At 51.1% G+C, this 14447-nt stretch overlaps 1 pseudogene; it reads left to right on the top strand.

Annotated features, from left to right (window-relative positions):
- The window catches only part of LOC119313090, a 118414-nt pseudogene extending 109629 nt beyond the window's left edge, over nucleotides 1-8785 (top strand).
- The last annotated feature ends 5662 nt before the right edge of the window (nucleotides 8786-14447 follow it).

The following is a 14447-nucleotide window of genomic DNA, read 5'->3' on the forward strand; positions in this document are numbered from 1 at the left end:
AGGATGGGAATGGCGAGGAACCAGTGGAGGAAGACTCCTCCAAGAAACAGCCCAAGCGCCGGCGTCAGCGGCGCCGCTCTAAATCCCGCCACAGCAAGAATGGAGATTCCGACACCGGAGATAATAACACCCCAGAGAGTGCCGAAGAGAACCCCCTCCAGCAAGATTCGGCACAGGAGGACGGAGAAGCCAGCCCTCATGAGAGAGCGGCAGACGAAGAGGTAGAGGATGATAGTTACATGCCTCCCTCCGGAGATGAGGCGAGCCTCAACGACGACGAATTCGTCATGCCCGAGGATCCCGTCGAACAAGAGCGTTTCAAACGCAGGCTAATGGCCACGGCGAACAGCCTAAAGAAAAAGCAGCAACAGCTTAGAGCTGATAAAGACCTGCTAGCCCACAGATGGACTGAAGTCCTTGCGGCCGAAGAGTATGAACTCCAACGCCCCTCCAAAAGCTACCCCAAACGCAAGTTGCTCCCCCGATTAGAGGAGGAGGCATATGAACCTGTATCACCAGAGTGCAATACGGCTGACCGACCACCTCGTGGCCGCGACAGAGAGGCCTTTAGACCCTCCATTAGAACCGTACCCCGGCACCGCTCGAAGAGTACGAAGCCATGGGGGAATGCGCCGGACTTGCAGGACATATTGGAGGATAAGGCAAGACAATCAAGATCAATCTACAGATCGCGTGGGTGCCCCACGATGCGCGACGACGACCGTCGCGCCGGATACAGCAACTCCGGCCGGGCCGAACAGAGTAGACAAAGCTCACTTGAGCTACATCGTGATATAGCCCAATATAGAGGCGCCGCACACCCACTATGCTTCACAGATGAGGTAATGGATCATCAAATCCCCGAAGGGTTTAAACCCGTGAACATTGAATCCTACGATGGCACAACAGACCCCGCGGTTTGGATCGAAGACTATCTCCTTCATATCCACATGGCCCGCGGTGACGATCTTCGCGCCATCAAATATCTCCCACTCAAGCTTAAAGGACCAGCTCGGCATTGGCTTAACAGCTTGCTAGCAGAATCAATTGGGTGTTGGGAAGACCTGGAAGCCGCATTCCTTGACAACTTCCAGGGCACATATGTGCGACCACCAGACGCCGATGACCTAAGCCTCATAATTCAGCAGCCAAACGAATCGGCCATACAGTTCTGGACACGGTTCTTAACAAATAAAAATCAAATCGTCGACTGTCCGGATGCAGAGGCCCTCGCAGCCTTCAAACATAACATCCGCGATGAGTGGCTTGCCCGGCACCTAGGACAGGAAAAGCCGAAATCCATGGAAGCCCTCACATCACTTATGACCGCTTCTGCGCGGGAGAGGACAGCTGGCTAGCCCACAGTAACAACCTGAGCAAAAATTCTGGCAGTCCCGATACCAAGGACCGCAATGGCAGGTCGCGTCGCAACAAAAACAAACGCCGCGTTAACGGCAATAACACTGAGGATACGGCTGTCAACGTCGGATTCAGAGGCTCTAAACCCGGTCAGCGGAAAAAGCCATTCAAAAGAACTACTCCGGGCCCGTCCAATTTGGACCGAATACTCGACCGCTCTTGCCAGGTACATGGCACCCCCGAAAAACCAGCTAATCGCACCAACAGGGATTGTTGGGTATTCAAGCAGGCAGGCAAGTTAATTACCAAAAACAATGACAAGGGGCCGCATAGCGAGGACGAGGAAGAGACCCGGCCGCCGAACAATAGAGGACAGAAGGGTTTCCCCCCACAAGTGCGGACGGTGAACATGATATACGCAACTCACATACCCAAGAGGGAGCAGAAGCGTGCACTCAGGGATGTATACGTGATGGAGCCAGTCGCCCCGAAGTTCAACCCATGGTCCTCCTGCCCAATCACTTTTGATCGAAGGGACCACCCCACTAGTATCCGCCATGGTGGATTCACCGCATTGGTTTTAGACCCAATCGTCGATGGATTTCACCTCACTAGAGTCCTAATGGACGGCGGCAGCAGCCTGAACCTGCTTTATCAGGATACAGTGCGCAAGATGGGCATAGACCCCTCCAGGATAAAACCAACAAAGACGACCTTCAAAGGCGTCATACCAGGTGTAGAGGCCAATTGTAAAGACTCAGTCACACTTGAAGTGGTCTTCGGATCCCCGGATAATTTCCGAAGCGAGGAGTTAATCTTCGACATAGTTCTGTTCCGCAGCGGCTATCATGCTCTGCTCGGACGAACCGCGTTTGAAAAGTTCAATGCGGTGCCGCACTACGCATACCTCAAGCTCAAGATGCCAGGCCCTCGAGGAGTCATCACGGTCAACGGAAACACTGAACGCTCCCTCCGAACGGAGGAACATACAACGGCTCTCGCGGCAGAAGTACAGAGCAGCCTCTTAAGGCAATTCTCGAATCCGGCTGTTAAACGACCAGATACGGCTAAGCGCGCCCATAGTAACCTACAACAAGACCACCTGGCACGATTCGAGCACGTGTAGCAATGCGGCCCCAACCCCCGCACTCGCAAAATTGCAAGACTGGTCCTTCGCGTACATCATTACGCTCTGGAGATACCATGGCCATAGGGGGAGGGGCACGACCATGATAGGCCCAGAGTGCAGCTCAACCACACCAGGGGCTCCCAAGCGTGTCATCTTTTTTTTCTTATCCACAGGACTCCATTTACTAGAAGCCATGTCCGGCATTAGATCTGCCGAACTCACGATGCAACACCCAGGGAAGGAGAAAGGCTACGACAAACACTCAGGTGGTCTCCATTACGAGCATTAAATCTGTTTTATAAACCATTCCGCAGCCTACCCCTGGAGGGGGACATGTTTAATAGTCCCATCCCTTGCTTATCGCACTATTTGTATCGTCCTGCATTCATGGCAGTATTTCTAGAATAAACAATGCATCGCTTTTTGCTTATAATTGCATTCCTTTCTTATACATATGTTCATTAATGACATGTTGCATCAGTACACTCTGGTACGGCCAAATACACGAGGGGCTTAAATTCCCCACATTATGGTGTGATAAGTCCGAACACTTCCACAAGTGCGGCACCCCGAACTTATAGCATTATATGCATCGGCTCCAAATCATGTCTTGGGTTAATAGTTGGGTTTGCCCGGCTCCCATGTTTTGGTACCTTACGTTCCGTTGTATCGGCTAAGGTAGCACTGGAAGAACCACTGCGACTGCACCCCAGTTGAGCTGGGCGAGCGCCTCAGTGGAGAAAGCTAAAACTGACCGTCATGATACGGCGAGAGCTGGTCGCTGTTCGAGAGGTTTTTTCGAGTCCCTAAAGACTTATGCCGCTTCGAGCGAGGAACCGGCTTTGACCGGCCCAGGCGTGGATAGCGCCCCGAACTCGGTCTTCCGAACACTAGGGGCTTTGCCAAGATTTAAAATTATAAAATTCTATGGCTAAGTGAGAGTGTTCAAGCATTATAAGTCCGGTTGCCTTGTTCGTTGTGTTGCGCGCCTCCCTAGACGGACCCAAATATGGGAACAAGAGCACTCAAGTTTATCCCGAACACCCCGGCACTAGTGGCATGGGGGCTGAAGCCGACGACTTACCATCTCTCAGATTTGATAAGCGGCCGCACAGAAGGTAATATTTTAAATTAACAAGTGTTGCTTAGCGCATATTAACAAAGTTTTCAGCGCACAAGATAACAAAATGCGAGTCTACTCAAATATTACATCTTTGGAGCACTCACCCACAATCATGCGGGCACCCTTCAGGACACTCTTATAATACATTTCGGGCGTGCGATACTCCTTGCCCGCCGGTGGCGCGTCCGTCACAAGCTTCTCAGCGTCCATCCTGCCCCAGTGCACCTTTGCACGGGCAAGGGCCCGACGGGCACCTTTAATGCAGGCGGAGTGCTTGACGACTTCAACCCAGGGACACGCATCCACCAGCCGCCGCACCAGGCTGAAGTAGCTCCCAGGCATGGCCTCCCCAGGCCACAGCCGAACTATGAGGCCCTTCATGGCCTGTTCGGCCACCTTGTGAAGCTCGACCAGCTGCTTCAGCTGGTCGCTAAGGGGCACCGGATGTCCGACCTCGGCATACTGAGACCAGAAGACCTTCTCCGTCGAGCTCCCCTCCTCAGCCCGGTAGAAAGCGGCAGCGTCGGACACGCTGCGGGGCAGATCTGCGAACGCTCCTGGAGAGCTCCGAATTCGGGTAAGTAATAGGTAATTCACATTCACATGCTTGCTTTGCATGAAAAATGCCTTACCCGCTGCTATTTTCTTCAAATCATCGACTTCCCGGAGGGCCTTGTGGGCTTCGGCCTTAGCGGCTTTGGCACTCTCAAGAGCCGACGCAAGCTCAGGCTCTCGAGTCTTCGAGTCACGCTCCAAACTCTCGTGCTTTTCCACGAGAGCCTATTGCCCTTGCTGTACCGCCGCCACCCGCGCCTCCTGCTTCTCTCGCTCAGCTCGTTCTGCGGCCGCATTGCGTTCGGCCGCGGACACCGCCTCCTTCAGGGTCGCCACCTTGTTTGTGTCCCCTGTAGTACCCATGTTATCCTTGTTATTTCTCTTGCAACCAAATCCTTTTCTGTAAGGTACAAATTTAATACGGTGTTACTCACCTTCCTTGTCCTCGAGCTGCTTCTTGGCATGGCCGAGCTCGCTCTCGGACCGCTCGAGGCTCTGCTTCAAAGCATTGAACTCCGCAGTCAGTGCGGCAGGGGTCAGCAGCGCAGCCTGCAATCCCATATTGACATATTTTAGAACTCCTGCATATATCTTTTTAGATCCTCAGTCCGGCTTTTCTTTCCAAACACCGAACCGAGCATCAGGGGCTATTGTCTATGCAGTATTCTATTACATATCTTAAAATTCTTACCTCAAAGCCTGTTAGAAGGCTGCTGCAGGCTTCGGTCAGTCCGCTCTTGGCGAGCTGAACCTTCTGAATCACCGCACTCATGACAGTGCGGTGTTCTTCTTCGATGGAAGCGCCGTTGAGTGCCTCCAGAAAGTTATCCGGCGCCTCCGGTTGGACAGAGGCCGCCGGTGTCACGGCCTTGCCCTTCTTACGAAGGGGCCGTTCGCCGGACTCCAGAACCACTGTGGGTTCTGGTGGGGAGTCCGGTGCAGAGTTCGGGAGGTTGCCTTGCGGCACCTCCGGGGCTTCCTCCTCCTGGCGGGTCCCTTCCCGGGATCCCACCTCGGCGTCGTCAGCGTCACGGGGGGTGGAGGCAGTCGGAAGAGAATCCATATCCGACGTGCCCAAGGACCCGCTCGACGAAGCGGGAAGATCGTCCTTGGCCGGACTACAGGTTGTATGCGGCATTAGAAAGACACCGTGTGGCAAAAAGGAAAATCATAAATTATCTAGGAGTCCGGATACTTACGATCTCGCCAGGGGCTTGGCCCTTGAGGGCCACTCCTCGTTCCGTTGCCAACGTTGGCGGAGCAGCCCGGGGGAAGGGTCCTTCCCTTCTTGGACCCTTCGGCCTCCCTCGTCGGGGAGGCCTTCCTCTTCTTCTCTCCCCCCGCTGGGGGAGAGGCCTCTTTTTTCTCCTCCTCGTCTTCAGGGGAGGAGTCTGCCTCAGAGTCATCGGACGATGAGTCCGATATCACCTGACGCCGGGAACTCCTTCAGGTTCCCGTGGCCTTCTTCTTGGCCTTCTTCTCCGGCACGACGTAAAGTGCCGGGACCAGCAGCCCTGTCAGACGGGCGTCTGCTGGGTCTTCTGGAAGGGGAGCCGGACAGTTAACCTGTCCGAACGTCTTCTGCCAGTCCTGTTAAAGGCATTGGGAGTTTAGATCCCGCATAGAGTCAAAGTATGAAAAGCAAATGTCCCATAAAGGATAATGTAGCTTATCTCGCCAGCCGGACGCTGCGTGCTGAATCCGCGATCTTCGGTTGCGGATGCTGGAGCTTCGGCGCCCTTGAACAGCACCCTCCAGGCCGCTTCGTACGTCGTGTCGAAGAGCCCGCTCAGAGTCCGGTGCTGTGCCGGATCAAACTCCCACAAATTGAAGTTCCGTTGCTGGTAGGGGAGGATCCGGCAGACGAGCATGACCTGGATCACGTTGACAAGCTTGAGCTTCTTGTTCACCAGGGTATGGAGACAGGACTGGAGTCCGGTCAGCTCTTCCGAACTACCCCATAGCAAGCCCTTCTCTTTCCAGGAGGTGAGCTGCATGGGGATGCCAGATCTGAATTTGGGGGCCGCTGCCCATTTAGGGTCACGCGGCTCGGTGATGTAGAACCACCCCGATTGCCACCCTTTGATGGATTCCACGACGGCACCCTCAAGCCAAGTAACATTGGGCATCTTGCCCACCATGGCGCCTCCGCACTCCGCTTGGCTGCCCTTCACAACCTTCGGCTTGACATTGAAGGTCTTTAGCCACAAGCCGAAGTGGGGCTGGATGCAGAGGAAGGCCTCGCACACGACGATAAACGCCGAGATGTTGAGGATGAAGTTTGGGGCCAGATCATGGAAGTCCAGGCCATAGTAGTACATGAGCCCCCGGACAAAGGGGTGAAGTGGGAAGCCCAGTCCGCGGAGGAAGTGTGGAAGAAATACGACCCTCTCATGGGGCCTGGGGGTGGGGATGAGCTGCCCCTCGTCGCTCAGCCGGGGCGCGATGTCGCTAGACAGATATCCGGCACTGCGCAGCTTCTCGATGTGCCCCTCCGTAACGGAGGAGGCCATCCACTTGCCTCCCGCTCCGGACATGACTGGAGAAGGTTGAGGTGAGATGTGCGGACTTGGGCGCTGGAGCTCAAGTGCGCGGAGATGGATAAGCAAAGGAGGAAGAAGGCGTAGGTAAAGGAGGTGGATCCTTATCCCCTTATATATGGGCGGATGAAACTATGCGTCCCTACTGGCCTGGTAAAACTCGCTTATCTCCCAAGCGCCGCAATCAATGGAGCGGTTGGGTTACCCACGTCCGTATTGATGGGAAACCCGGAATAAGGGGAACACGATCTCTGCCTCAATAGGACGTGCCAAGGAAACCACTTTGCTAAACGCGCTGAGGTGGTATAATAAAAATGATTTAAGTAAAGGCTTGGTAGTAGTGTGACGTCACGCCACAAAATACGTCAGCAGATTGAACTTGTGTAAACATTATTCTCTCTATGGTGGCATGTGGAATTTATTTTATAGAGCCGGACACTATCCTGGCATTCACAATCTTCTATGGATTATTTGGAGGAGGAACCCGCCTTGCAATGTCGAAGACAATATGCGCGTCGGACTTGTCGTCATTGAAGCCTGGTTCAGGGGCTACTGAGGGAGTCCTGGACTAGGGAGTGTCCGAATAGCCGGACTATCATCATCGGCTAGACTCCAAGACTATGAAGATACAAGATTGAAGACTTCATCCCGTGTCCGGATGGGACTTTCCTTGGCGTGGAAGGCAAGCTTGGCAATACGGATATGTAGATCTCCTACCATTGTAACCGACTCTGTGTAACCCTAGCCCTCTCCGGTGTCTATATAAACCGGAGGGTTTTAGTCCATAGGACGAACAACAATCATACCATAGGCTAGCTTCTAGGGTTTAGCCTCCTTGATCTCGTGGTGGATCCACTCTTGTACTACCCATATCATCAATATCAATCAAGCAGGAGCAGGGTTTTACCTCCATCGAGAGGGCCTGAACCTGGGTAAAAACATCGTGTCCCTTGTCTCCTGTTACCATCCGCCTAGACGCACAGTTCGGGACCCCCTACCCGAGATCCGCCGGTTTTGACACCGACAACTGTCGTTCCTAATGATAAAGATGAATTGACCCAGCAAAGAATTATTGCAGGTTATAGGATGGTAATTGATTTCCGTAAATTAAATAAAGCTACTAAGAAAGATCATTACCCTTTACCTTTTATTGATCAAATGCTAGAAAGACTATCCAAACATACACATTTCTGCTTTCTAGATGGTTATTCTGGTTTCTCTCACATACCTGTGTCAGCGGAGGATCAATCAAAAACTACCTTTACTTGCCCTTTCGGTACTTTCACTTATAGACATATGCCTTTTGGTTTATGTAATGCACCTACTACCTTTCAAAGATGCATGATGGCTATATTCTCTGACTTTTGTGAAAAGATTTGTGAGGTATTCATGGATGATTTCTCCGTTTATGGATCCTCTTTTGATGATTGCTTGAGCAACCTTGATCGAGTTTTGCAGAGATGTGAAGACACTAGTCTCGTTTTGAATTGGAAAAAGTGCCACTTTATGGTTAATGAAGGCATTGTCTTGGGGCATAAGATTTATGAAAGAGGTACTGAAGTTGATAAAGCCAAAGTTGATGCTATTGAAAAGATGCCGTGTCCCAAGGACATTAAAGGTATAAGAAGTTTCCTTGGTCATGCCGGTTTTTATAGGAGGTTCATTAAGGACTTTTCTAAAATCTCTAGGCCTCTGACTAATTTATTGCAAAAAGATATCCCTTTTGTTTTTGATGATGATTGTGTAGAAGCATTTGAAATACGTAAGAAAGCTTTGATCACTGCACCTATTGTTCGACCACCTGATTGGAATTTACCCTTTGAAATTATGTGTGATGCTAGTGATTATGTTGTAGGTGATGTTCTAGGGCAAAGAGTTGATAAGAAATTAAATGTTATCCAGTATGCTACTAAGACTCTTGATACTGCCCAGAGAAATTATGCTACTACCGAATAAGAATTCTTAGCAATTGTATTTGCTTGTGATAAGTTCAGACCTTATATTGTTGATTCTAAAGTTACTATTCACACTGATCATGCTGCTATTAAATATCTTATGGAAAAGAAAGATGCTAAACCTAGACTGATTAGATGGGTTCTCTTGCTTCAAGAATTTGATTTGCATATTATTGATAGAAAGGGAGCTGAGAACCCCGTTGCAGAAAACTTGTCTAGGTTAGAGAATGTTCTTGTTGACCCACTACCTATTGATGATAGCTTTCCTGATGAACAATTAGCGGTCATTAATGTTTCTCATACTGCTCCATGGTATGCTGATTATGCTAATTACATTGTTGCTAAATTTATACAACCTAGTTTCGCATACCAGCAAAAGAAAAAGTTCTTTTATGATTTAAGACATTACTTCTAGGATGACCCACACCTTTATAAAGAAGGAGTAGATGGTGATATTAGACGTTGTGTACCTAAACATGAACAGGAACAGATCCTACGCAAGTGTCACTCCGAACCATATGGAGGACACCACGCTGGAGATAGAACTGCACATAAGGTATTGCAATCCGGTTTTTATTGGCCTACTCTCTTCAAAGATCCTCGTAAGTTTGTCTTGTATTGTGATGAATGTCAGAGAATTGGTAATATTAGTAGACGTCAAGAAATGCCTATGAATTATTCTCTTGTTATTAAACCATTTGATGTTTGGGGCTTTGATTATATGGGACCTTTTCCTGCCTCTAATGGATACACACATATTTTAGTTGTTGTTGATTACGTTACTAAGTGGGTAGAAGCTATTCCAACTAGTAGTGTTGATCATAACACCTCTATTAAGATGCTTAAGGAAGTTATTTTTCCGAGGTTTGGAGTCCCTAGATATCTTATGACTGATGGTGGTTCACATTTTATTCATGGTGCTTTCCGTAAGATGCTTGCTAAGTATGATGTTAATCATAGAATTGCATCCCCTTATCACCCACAATCTAGCGGCCAAGTAGAATTGAGTAATAGAGAGCTCAAATTAGTTTTGCAAAAGATTGTTAATAGATCTAGAAAGAATTGGTCCAAGAAACTTGATGATGCATTATGGGCCTATAGAACTGCATATAAAAATCCTATGGGTATGTCTCCGTATAAGATGGTTTATGGAAAAGCATGTCACTTACCTCTCAAACTTGAACATAAAACACATTGGGCTATTAAAGAGCTCAATTATGACTTCAAACTTGCCGGTGAGAAGAGGTTATTTGATATTAGCTCACTTGATGAATGGAGAACCCAAGCATATGAGAATGCCAAGTTGTTCAAAGAAAAAGTTAAAAGATGGCATGACAAAAGAATACAAAAAGCGTGAGTTTAACGTAGGTGATTATGTTTTGCTATTCAACTCTCGTTTAAGATTTTTTGGAGGAAAACTTCTCTCTAAATGGGAAGGTCCTTACATTATCGAGGAGGTCTATCATTCCGATGCCATAAAAATCAACAACTTCGAAGGTACAAATCCGAAGGTGGTGAACAGTCAAAGAATCAAACATTATATCTCAGGTAATCCTACCAATGTTGAAACTAATATTATTGAAACCGTAACCCCGGAGGAATACATAAGGGACACTTTCCAGAATGTTTCAGACTCCAAAAAGGAATAGGTATGTGGTATGGTAAGTAAACCAACTCCAAAACAATTCTAATGGCAATTTTTCTCTGTTTTGGAATATTTAAGAATTTTGGAAAGCAAGAAGTAATCTGGGAAGGACACGAGGCCTCCGCGAGCAGGGGCGGACCCAGACTGAAGATTACCCGGTGTCCACATAGAAGAACACATCAAAAAATCAATGACCTACACACTAAATCAATGGATTATCTTAAGCAAATGTAGATTGGACCCGGTGCCAGTGACACCGGGTAGTTGTACGTAGCTACTCCCCTGTCCACGAGGGTGGAGGGCATGCCCACCCTTCCTGGGCGTGCCCCCCTGTCTCGTGGGCACCTCGTGTGCCTCCTGGACTCCGTTTTCTTGCACGTTACTTCTTTTGGTTGGTAAAAATTCATTATATAATCTCCCGAAGGTTTTGACCACCGTATCACACAGAAATCTTCTGTTTTCGTTTCGAGCTATTTTTCTGACAGATTTAGAGAACCATGACGTCTCCAAGTGCTCCCAAGGACAAGTTTTTCAAGAGGGTTATTGTCCGTGTCAAAACCGGCGGATCTCGGGTAGGGGGTCCCGAACTGTGCGTCTAGGCGGATGGTAACAGGAGACAAGGGACACGATGTTTTTACCCAGGTTCGGGCCCTCTCGATGGAGGTAAAACCCTACTCCTTCTTGATTGATATTGATGATATGGGTAGTACAAGAGTGGATCTACCACGAGATCAAGGAGGCTAAACCCTAGAAGCTAGCCTATGGTATGATTGTTGTTGTGATTGTTGTCCTACGGACTAAAACCCTCCGGTTTATATAGACGCCGGAGAGGGCTAGGGTTACACAGAGTCGTTTACAATGGTAGGAGATCTACATATCCGTATTGCCAAGCTTGCCTTCCACGCCAAGGAAAGTCCCATCCGGACACGGGACGAAGTCTTCAATCTTGTATCTTCATAGTCTTGGGGTCCGGCCGATGATGATAGTCCAGCTATCCGGACACCCCCTAGTCCAGGACTCCCTCAGTAGCCCCTGAACCAGGCTTCAATGACAACGAGTCCGGCGCGCATATTCTCTTCGGCATTGCAAGGCGGGTTCCTCCTCCGAATAATTCATAGAAGATTGTGAACACCAGGATAGTGTCCGGCTCTGTAAAATAAATTCCACATACCACGGTAGAGAGAATAATATTTACACAAGTTCAATCTGCTGACGTATTGTGTGGCGTGACGTCACGCCACTACCAAGCCTTTACTTGAATCGTTTTTACTATACCACCTCAGCGCGTTTAGCGAAGTGGTCTCGTTGGCACGTCTTGTCGAAGCAGAGATCGTGTTCCCCTTATGCCGGGATTTCCATCAATACGGACGTGGGTAACCCAACCGCGCCATTGATTTCGGCGCTTGGGAGATAAGCGAGTTTTACTAGGCTAGTAGGGACGCATAGTTTTCGTCCGCCCATATATAAGGGGATAAGGATCCACCTCCTTTACCTACGCCTTCTTCCTCATTTGCTTATCCATCTCTGCGCACTCGAGCTCCAGCGCCCAAGTCCGGACATCTCACCTCAACCTTCTCCAGCCATGTCCGGAGCGGGAGGCAAGTGGATGGCCTCCTCCGTTACGGAGGGGCACATCGAGAAGCTGCGCGGTGCCGGGTACCTATCCAGCGACATCGCGCACCGGCTGCCAGACGAGGGGCAGCTCATTCCCACCCCCAGGCCCCATGAGAGGGTCGTATTTCTTCCCCACTTCCTCCGCGGACTGGGCTTCCCACTTCACCCCTTTGTCCGGGGGCTCATGTACTACTACGGCCTGGACTTCCATGATCTGGCGCCAAACTTCATCCTCAACATCTCGGCGTTTATCGTCGTGTGCGAGGCCTTCCTCTGCATCCAGCCCCACTTCGGCTTGTGGCTAAAGACCTTCAATGTCAAGCCGAAGGTTGTGAAGGGCATCCAAGCGGAGTGCGGAGGCGCCATGGTGGGCAAACTGCCCAACGTCACTTGGCTTGAGGGTGCCTTCGTGGAATCCATCAAAGGGTGGCAATCGGGGTGGTTCTACATCACCGAGCCACGTAACCCTAAATGGGCAGCGGCCCCCGAATTCAGATCTGGTATCCCCATGCAGCTCACCTCCTGGAAAGAGAAGGGATTGCTATGGGGTAGTTCGGAGGAGCTGACCGGACTCCAGTCCTGTCTCCAGACCCTGGTGAGCAAGAAGCTTAAGCTTGTCAATGTGATCCAGGTCATGCTCGTCCGCCGGATTCTCCCCTGCCAGCAACGGGACTTCAATTTGTGGGAGTTTGATCTAGCACAGCACCGGACCTTGAGAGGGCTCTTCGACACGATGTACGAAGCCGCCTGGAGGGTGTTGTTCAAGGGCGGAGAAGCCCCCGCATCCGCAACCGAAGATCGCGGGTTCAGCACGCAGCACCCGGCCGGCGAGGTAAGCTATGTTATCCTTTATGGGACACTCATTTCTTTCATAGTTTGACCCTATGTGAGATCTAAACTCCCAATGCCTTTAACAGGACTGGCAGAAGACGTCCGGACAGGTTAACTGTCCGGCTCCCCTTCCAGAAGACCCAGCGGACACCCGTTTGACAGGGCTGCTGGTCCCGGCACTTTACGTGGTGCCGGAGAAGAAGGACAAGAAGAAGGCCACGAGAACCCGAAGGAGTTCCCGGCGTCAGGTGGTATCGGACTCATCGTCCGATGACTCCAAGGCGGACTCCTCCCCTGAGGATGAGGAGGAGAAGAAAGAAGCCTCTCCACCAGCAGGGGGAGAGAAGAAGAGGAAGGCCTCCCCAGCGAGGGAGGCCGAAGGGTCCAAGAAGGGAAGGACCCTTCCCCCGGACTGTTCCGCCAATGTTGGCGACGGCAACGAGAAGTGGCCTTCAAGGGCCAAGCCCCTGGCAAGATCGTAAGTATCCGGATGTCGGGGAAGCTGATCCACGAACACCTATGGGGACCGGCGGACCGTGCCCCTTTCGGTTCAGCGGGGGCGGAGATCGCACGAAGAGCGGATCGAGGCGAAGCACACGAGCATTTTACCCAGCTTCGGAGCTCTCCGGAGAGATAATACTCCTACTGCTGCTTGTCTGATTGTATTGTGTTCTTGCTCGGGAGCGCTGAGTGCTACGGTACACACGAGCTGCTAACGAGACCGAGCGTGAGTGTTTTCTGGTCTCGAACCCAACCCCCTCTACGTTGCGCATGGGCCTCCTTTTATATGCTCAAGGGGTCACCGACAGGTGGCAACGCAGGCAAGGGTAAAAATGGAAAAGGTGTTGTGGTTGGTACAGCTACCTGTACAGTGTATCCTACCTAACCCTGATGGCAGGGGACAAAGGCATTAAATGCCCGTCTGTGTCGCCCGAATAGTGCAAAAAGGACCGTCAGGGACGCCACCACTCGCCACGATGGCAGTCTTGTCAGCGTCGCTCGCCACCTCGCACCGCTGGCTGCACAGACTCTTGCCACGCGCGCCTGGAAAGACCCCAGGGTGACACGTTGGTGGATGTGCTGGAGCGTGGGTACAGAGTGGTAGCCTACCGCGGCAAGCGCCTTGTCGCGGTCGTTGTCTTGTCGCGTCCGGAAGCTTGTCACTCATTGGGCCTTGCCGGGACGCATGGCGCGGCGCGGCAAGTTCCTTGAGATGCCATGGTTGGCCTTCCCGGCAAGCTCCTCTTGCCGGGGCCTTGTCTTCTTGGCTTAAATACTTTGTTCTTGAATGGCTCCAAAGGAACCACAGAGGACCTTGGCGGTCGCCCGACAAGCCTTGCCGCGGGGCACTGCAACTGCCCGTGCACAAGTTCGGGATACTAGGGTACCCCTACTCTAGTACAGCGACAGGAGCCCCCGGGCCTGGGCCACACACGGTGCCGAGCGCTGTTGGGCCAGGCCCAAAACAGGGCACGGGCATGCGCGGCCTGGGTTACGCCGTATCTTACTCCGTATGCACCACGCCCTCCCCCAACGGCACGCGTCGAATGCGGCGTCATGGGAGAGATCGTGGGTGGTTTCTTTATTCGGAAGGACGAAACGTCCGCCCCCTCCCTCTTTATAAGCAGGGGAAACAGGGGCAGTCCGCCCATCTCGCCGGTTGTTACACAAATCTCCGCCGCTCCCCCCTTCTTCT

The sequence above is a fragment of the Triticum dicoccoides genome, chromosome 5B (assembly GCF_002162155.2).
Source record: "Triticum dicoccoides isolate Atlit2015 ecotype Zavitan chromosome 5B, WEW_v2.0, whole genome shotgun sequence".
Taxonomy (NCBI): Eukaryota; Viridiplantae; Streptophyta; class Magnoliopsida; order Poales; family Poaceae; genus Triticum; species Triticum dicoccoides.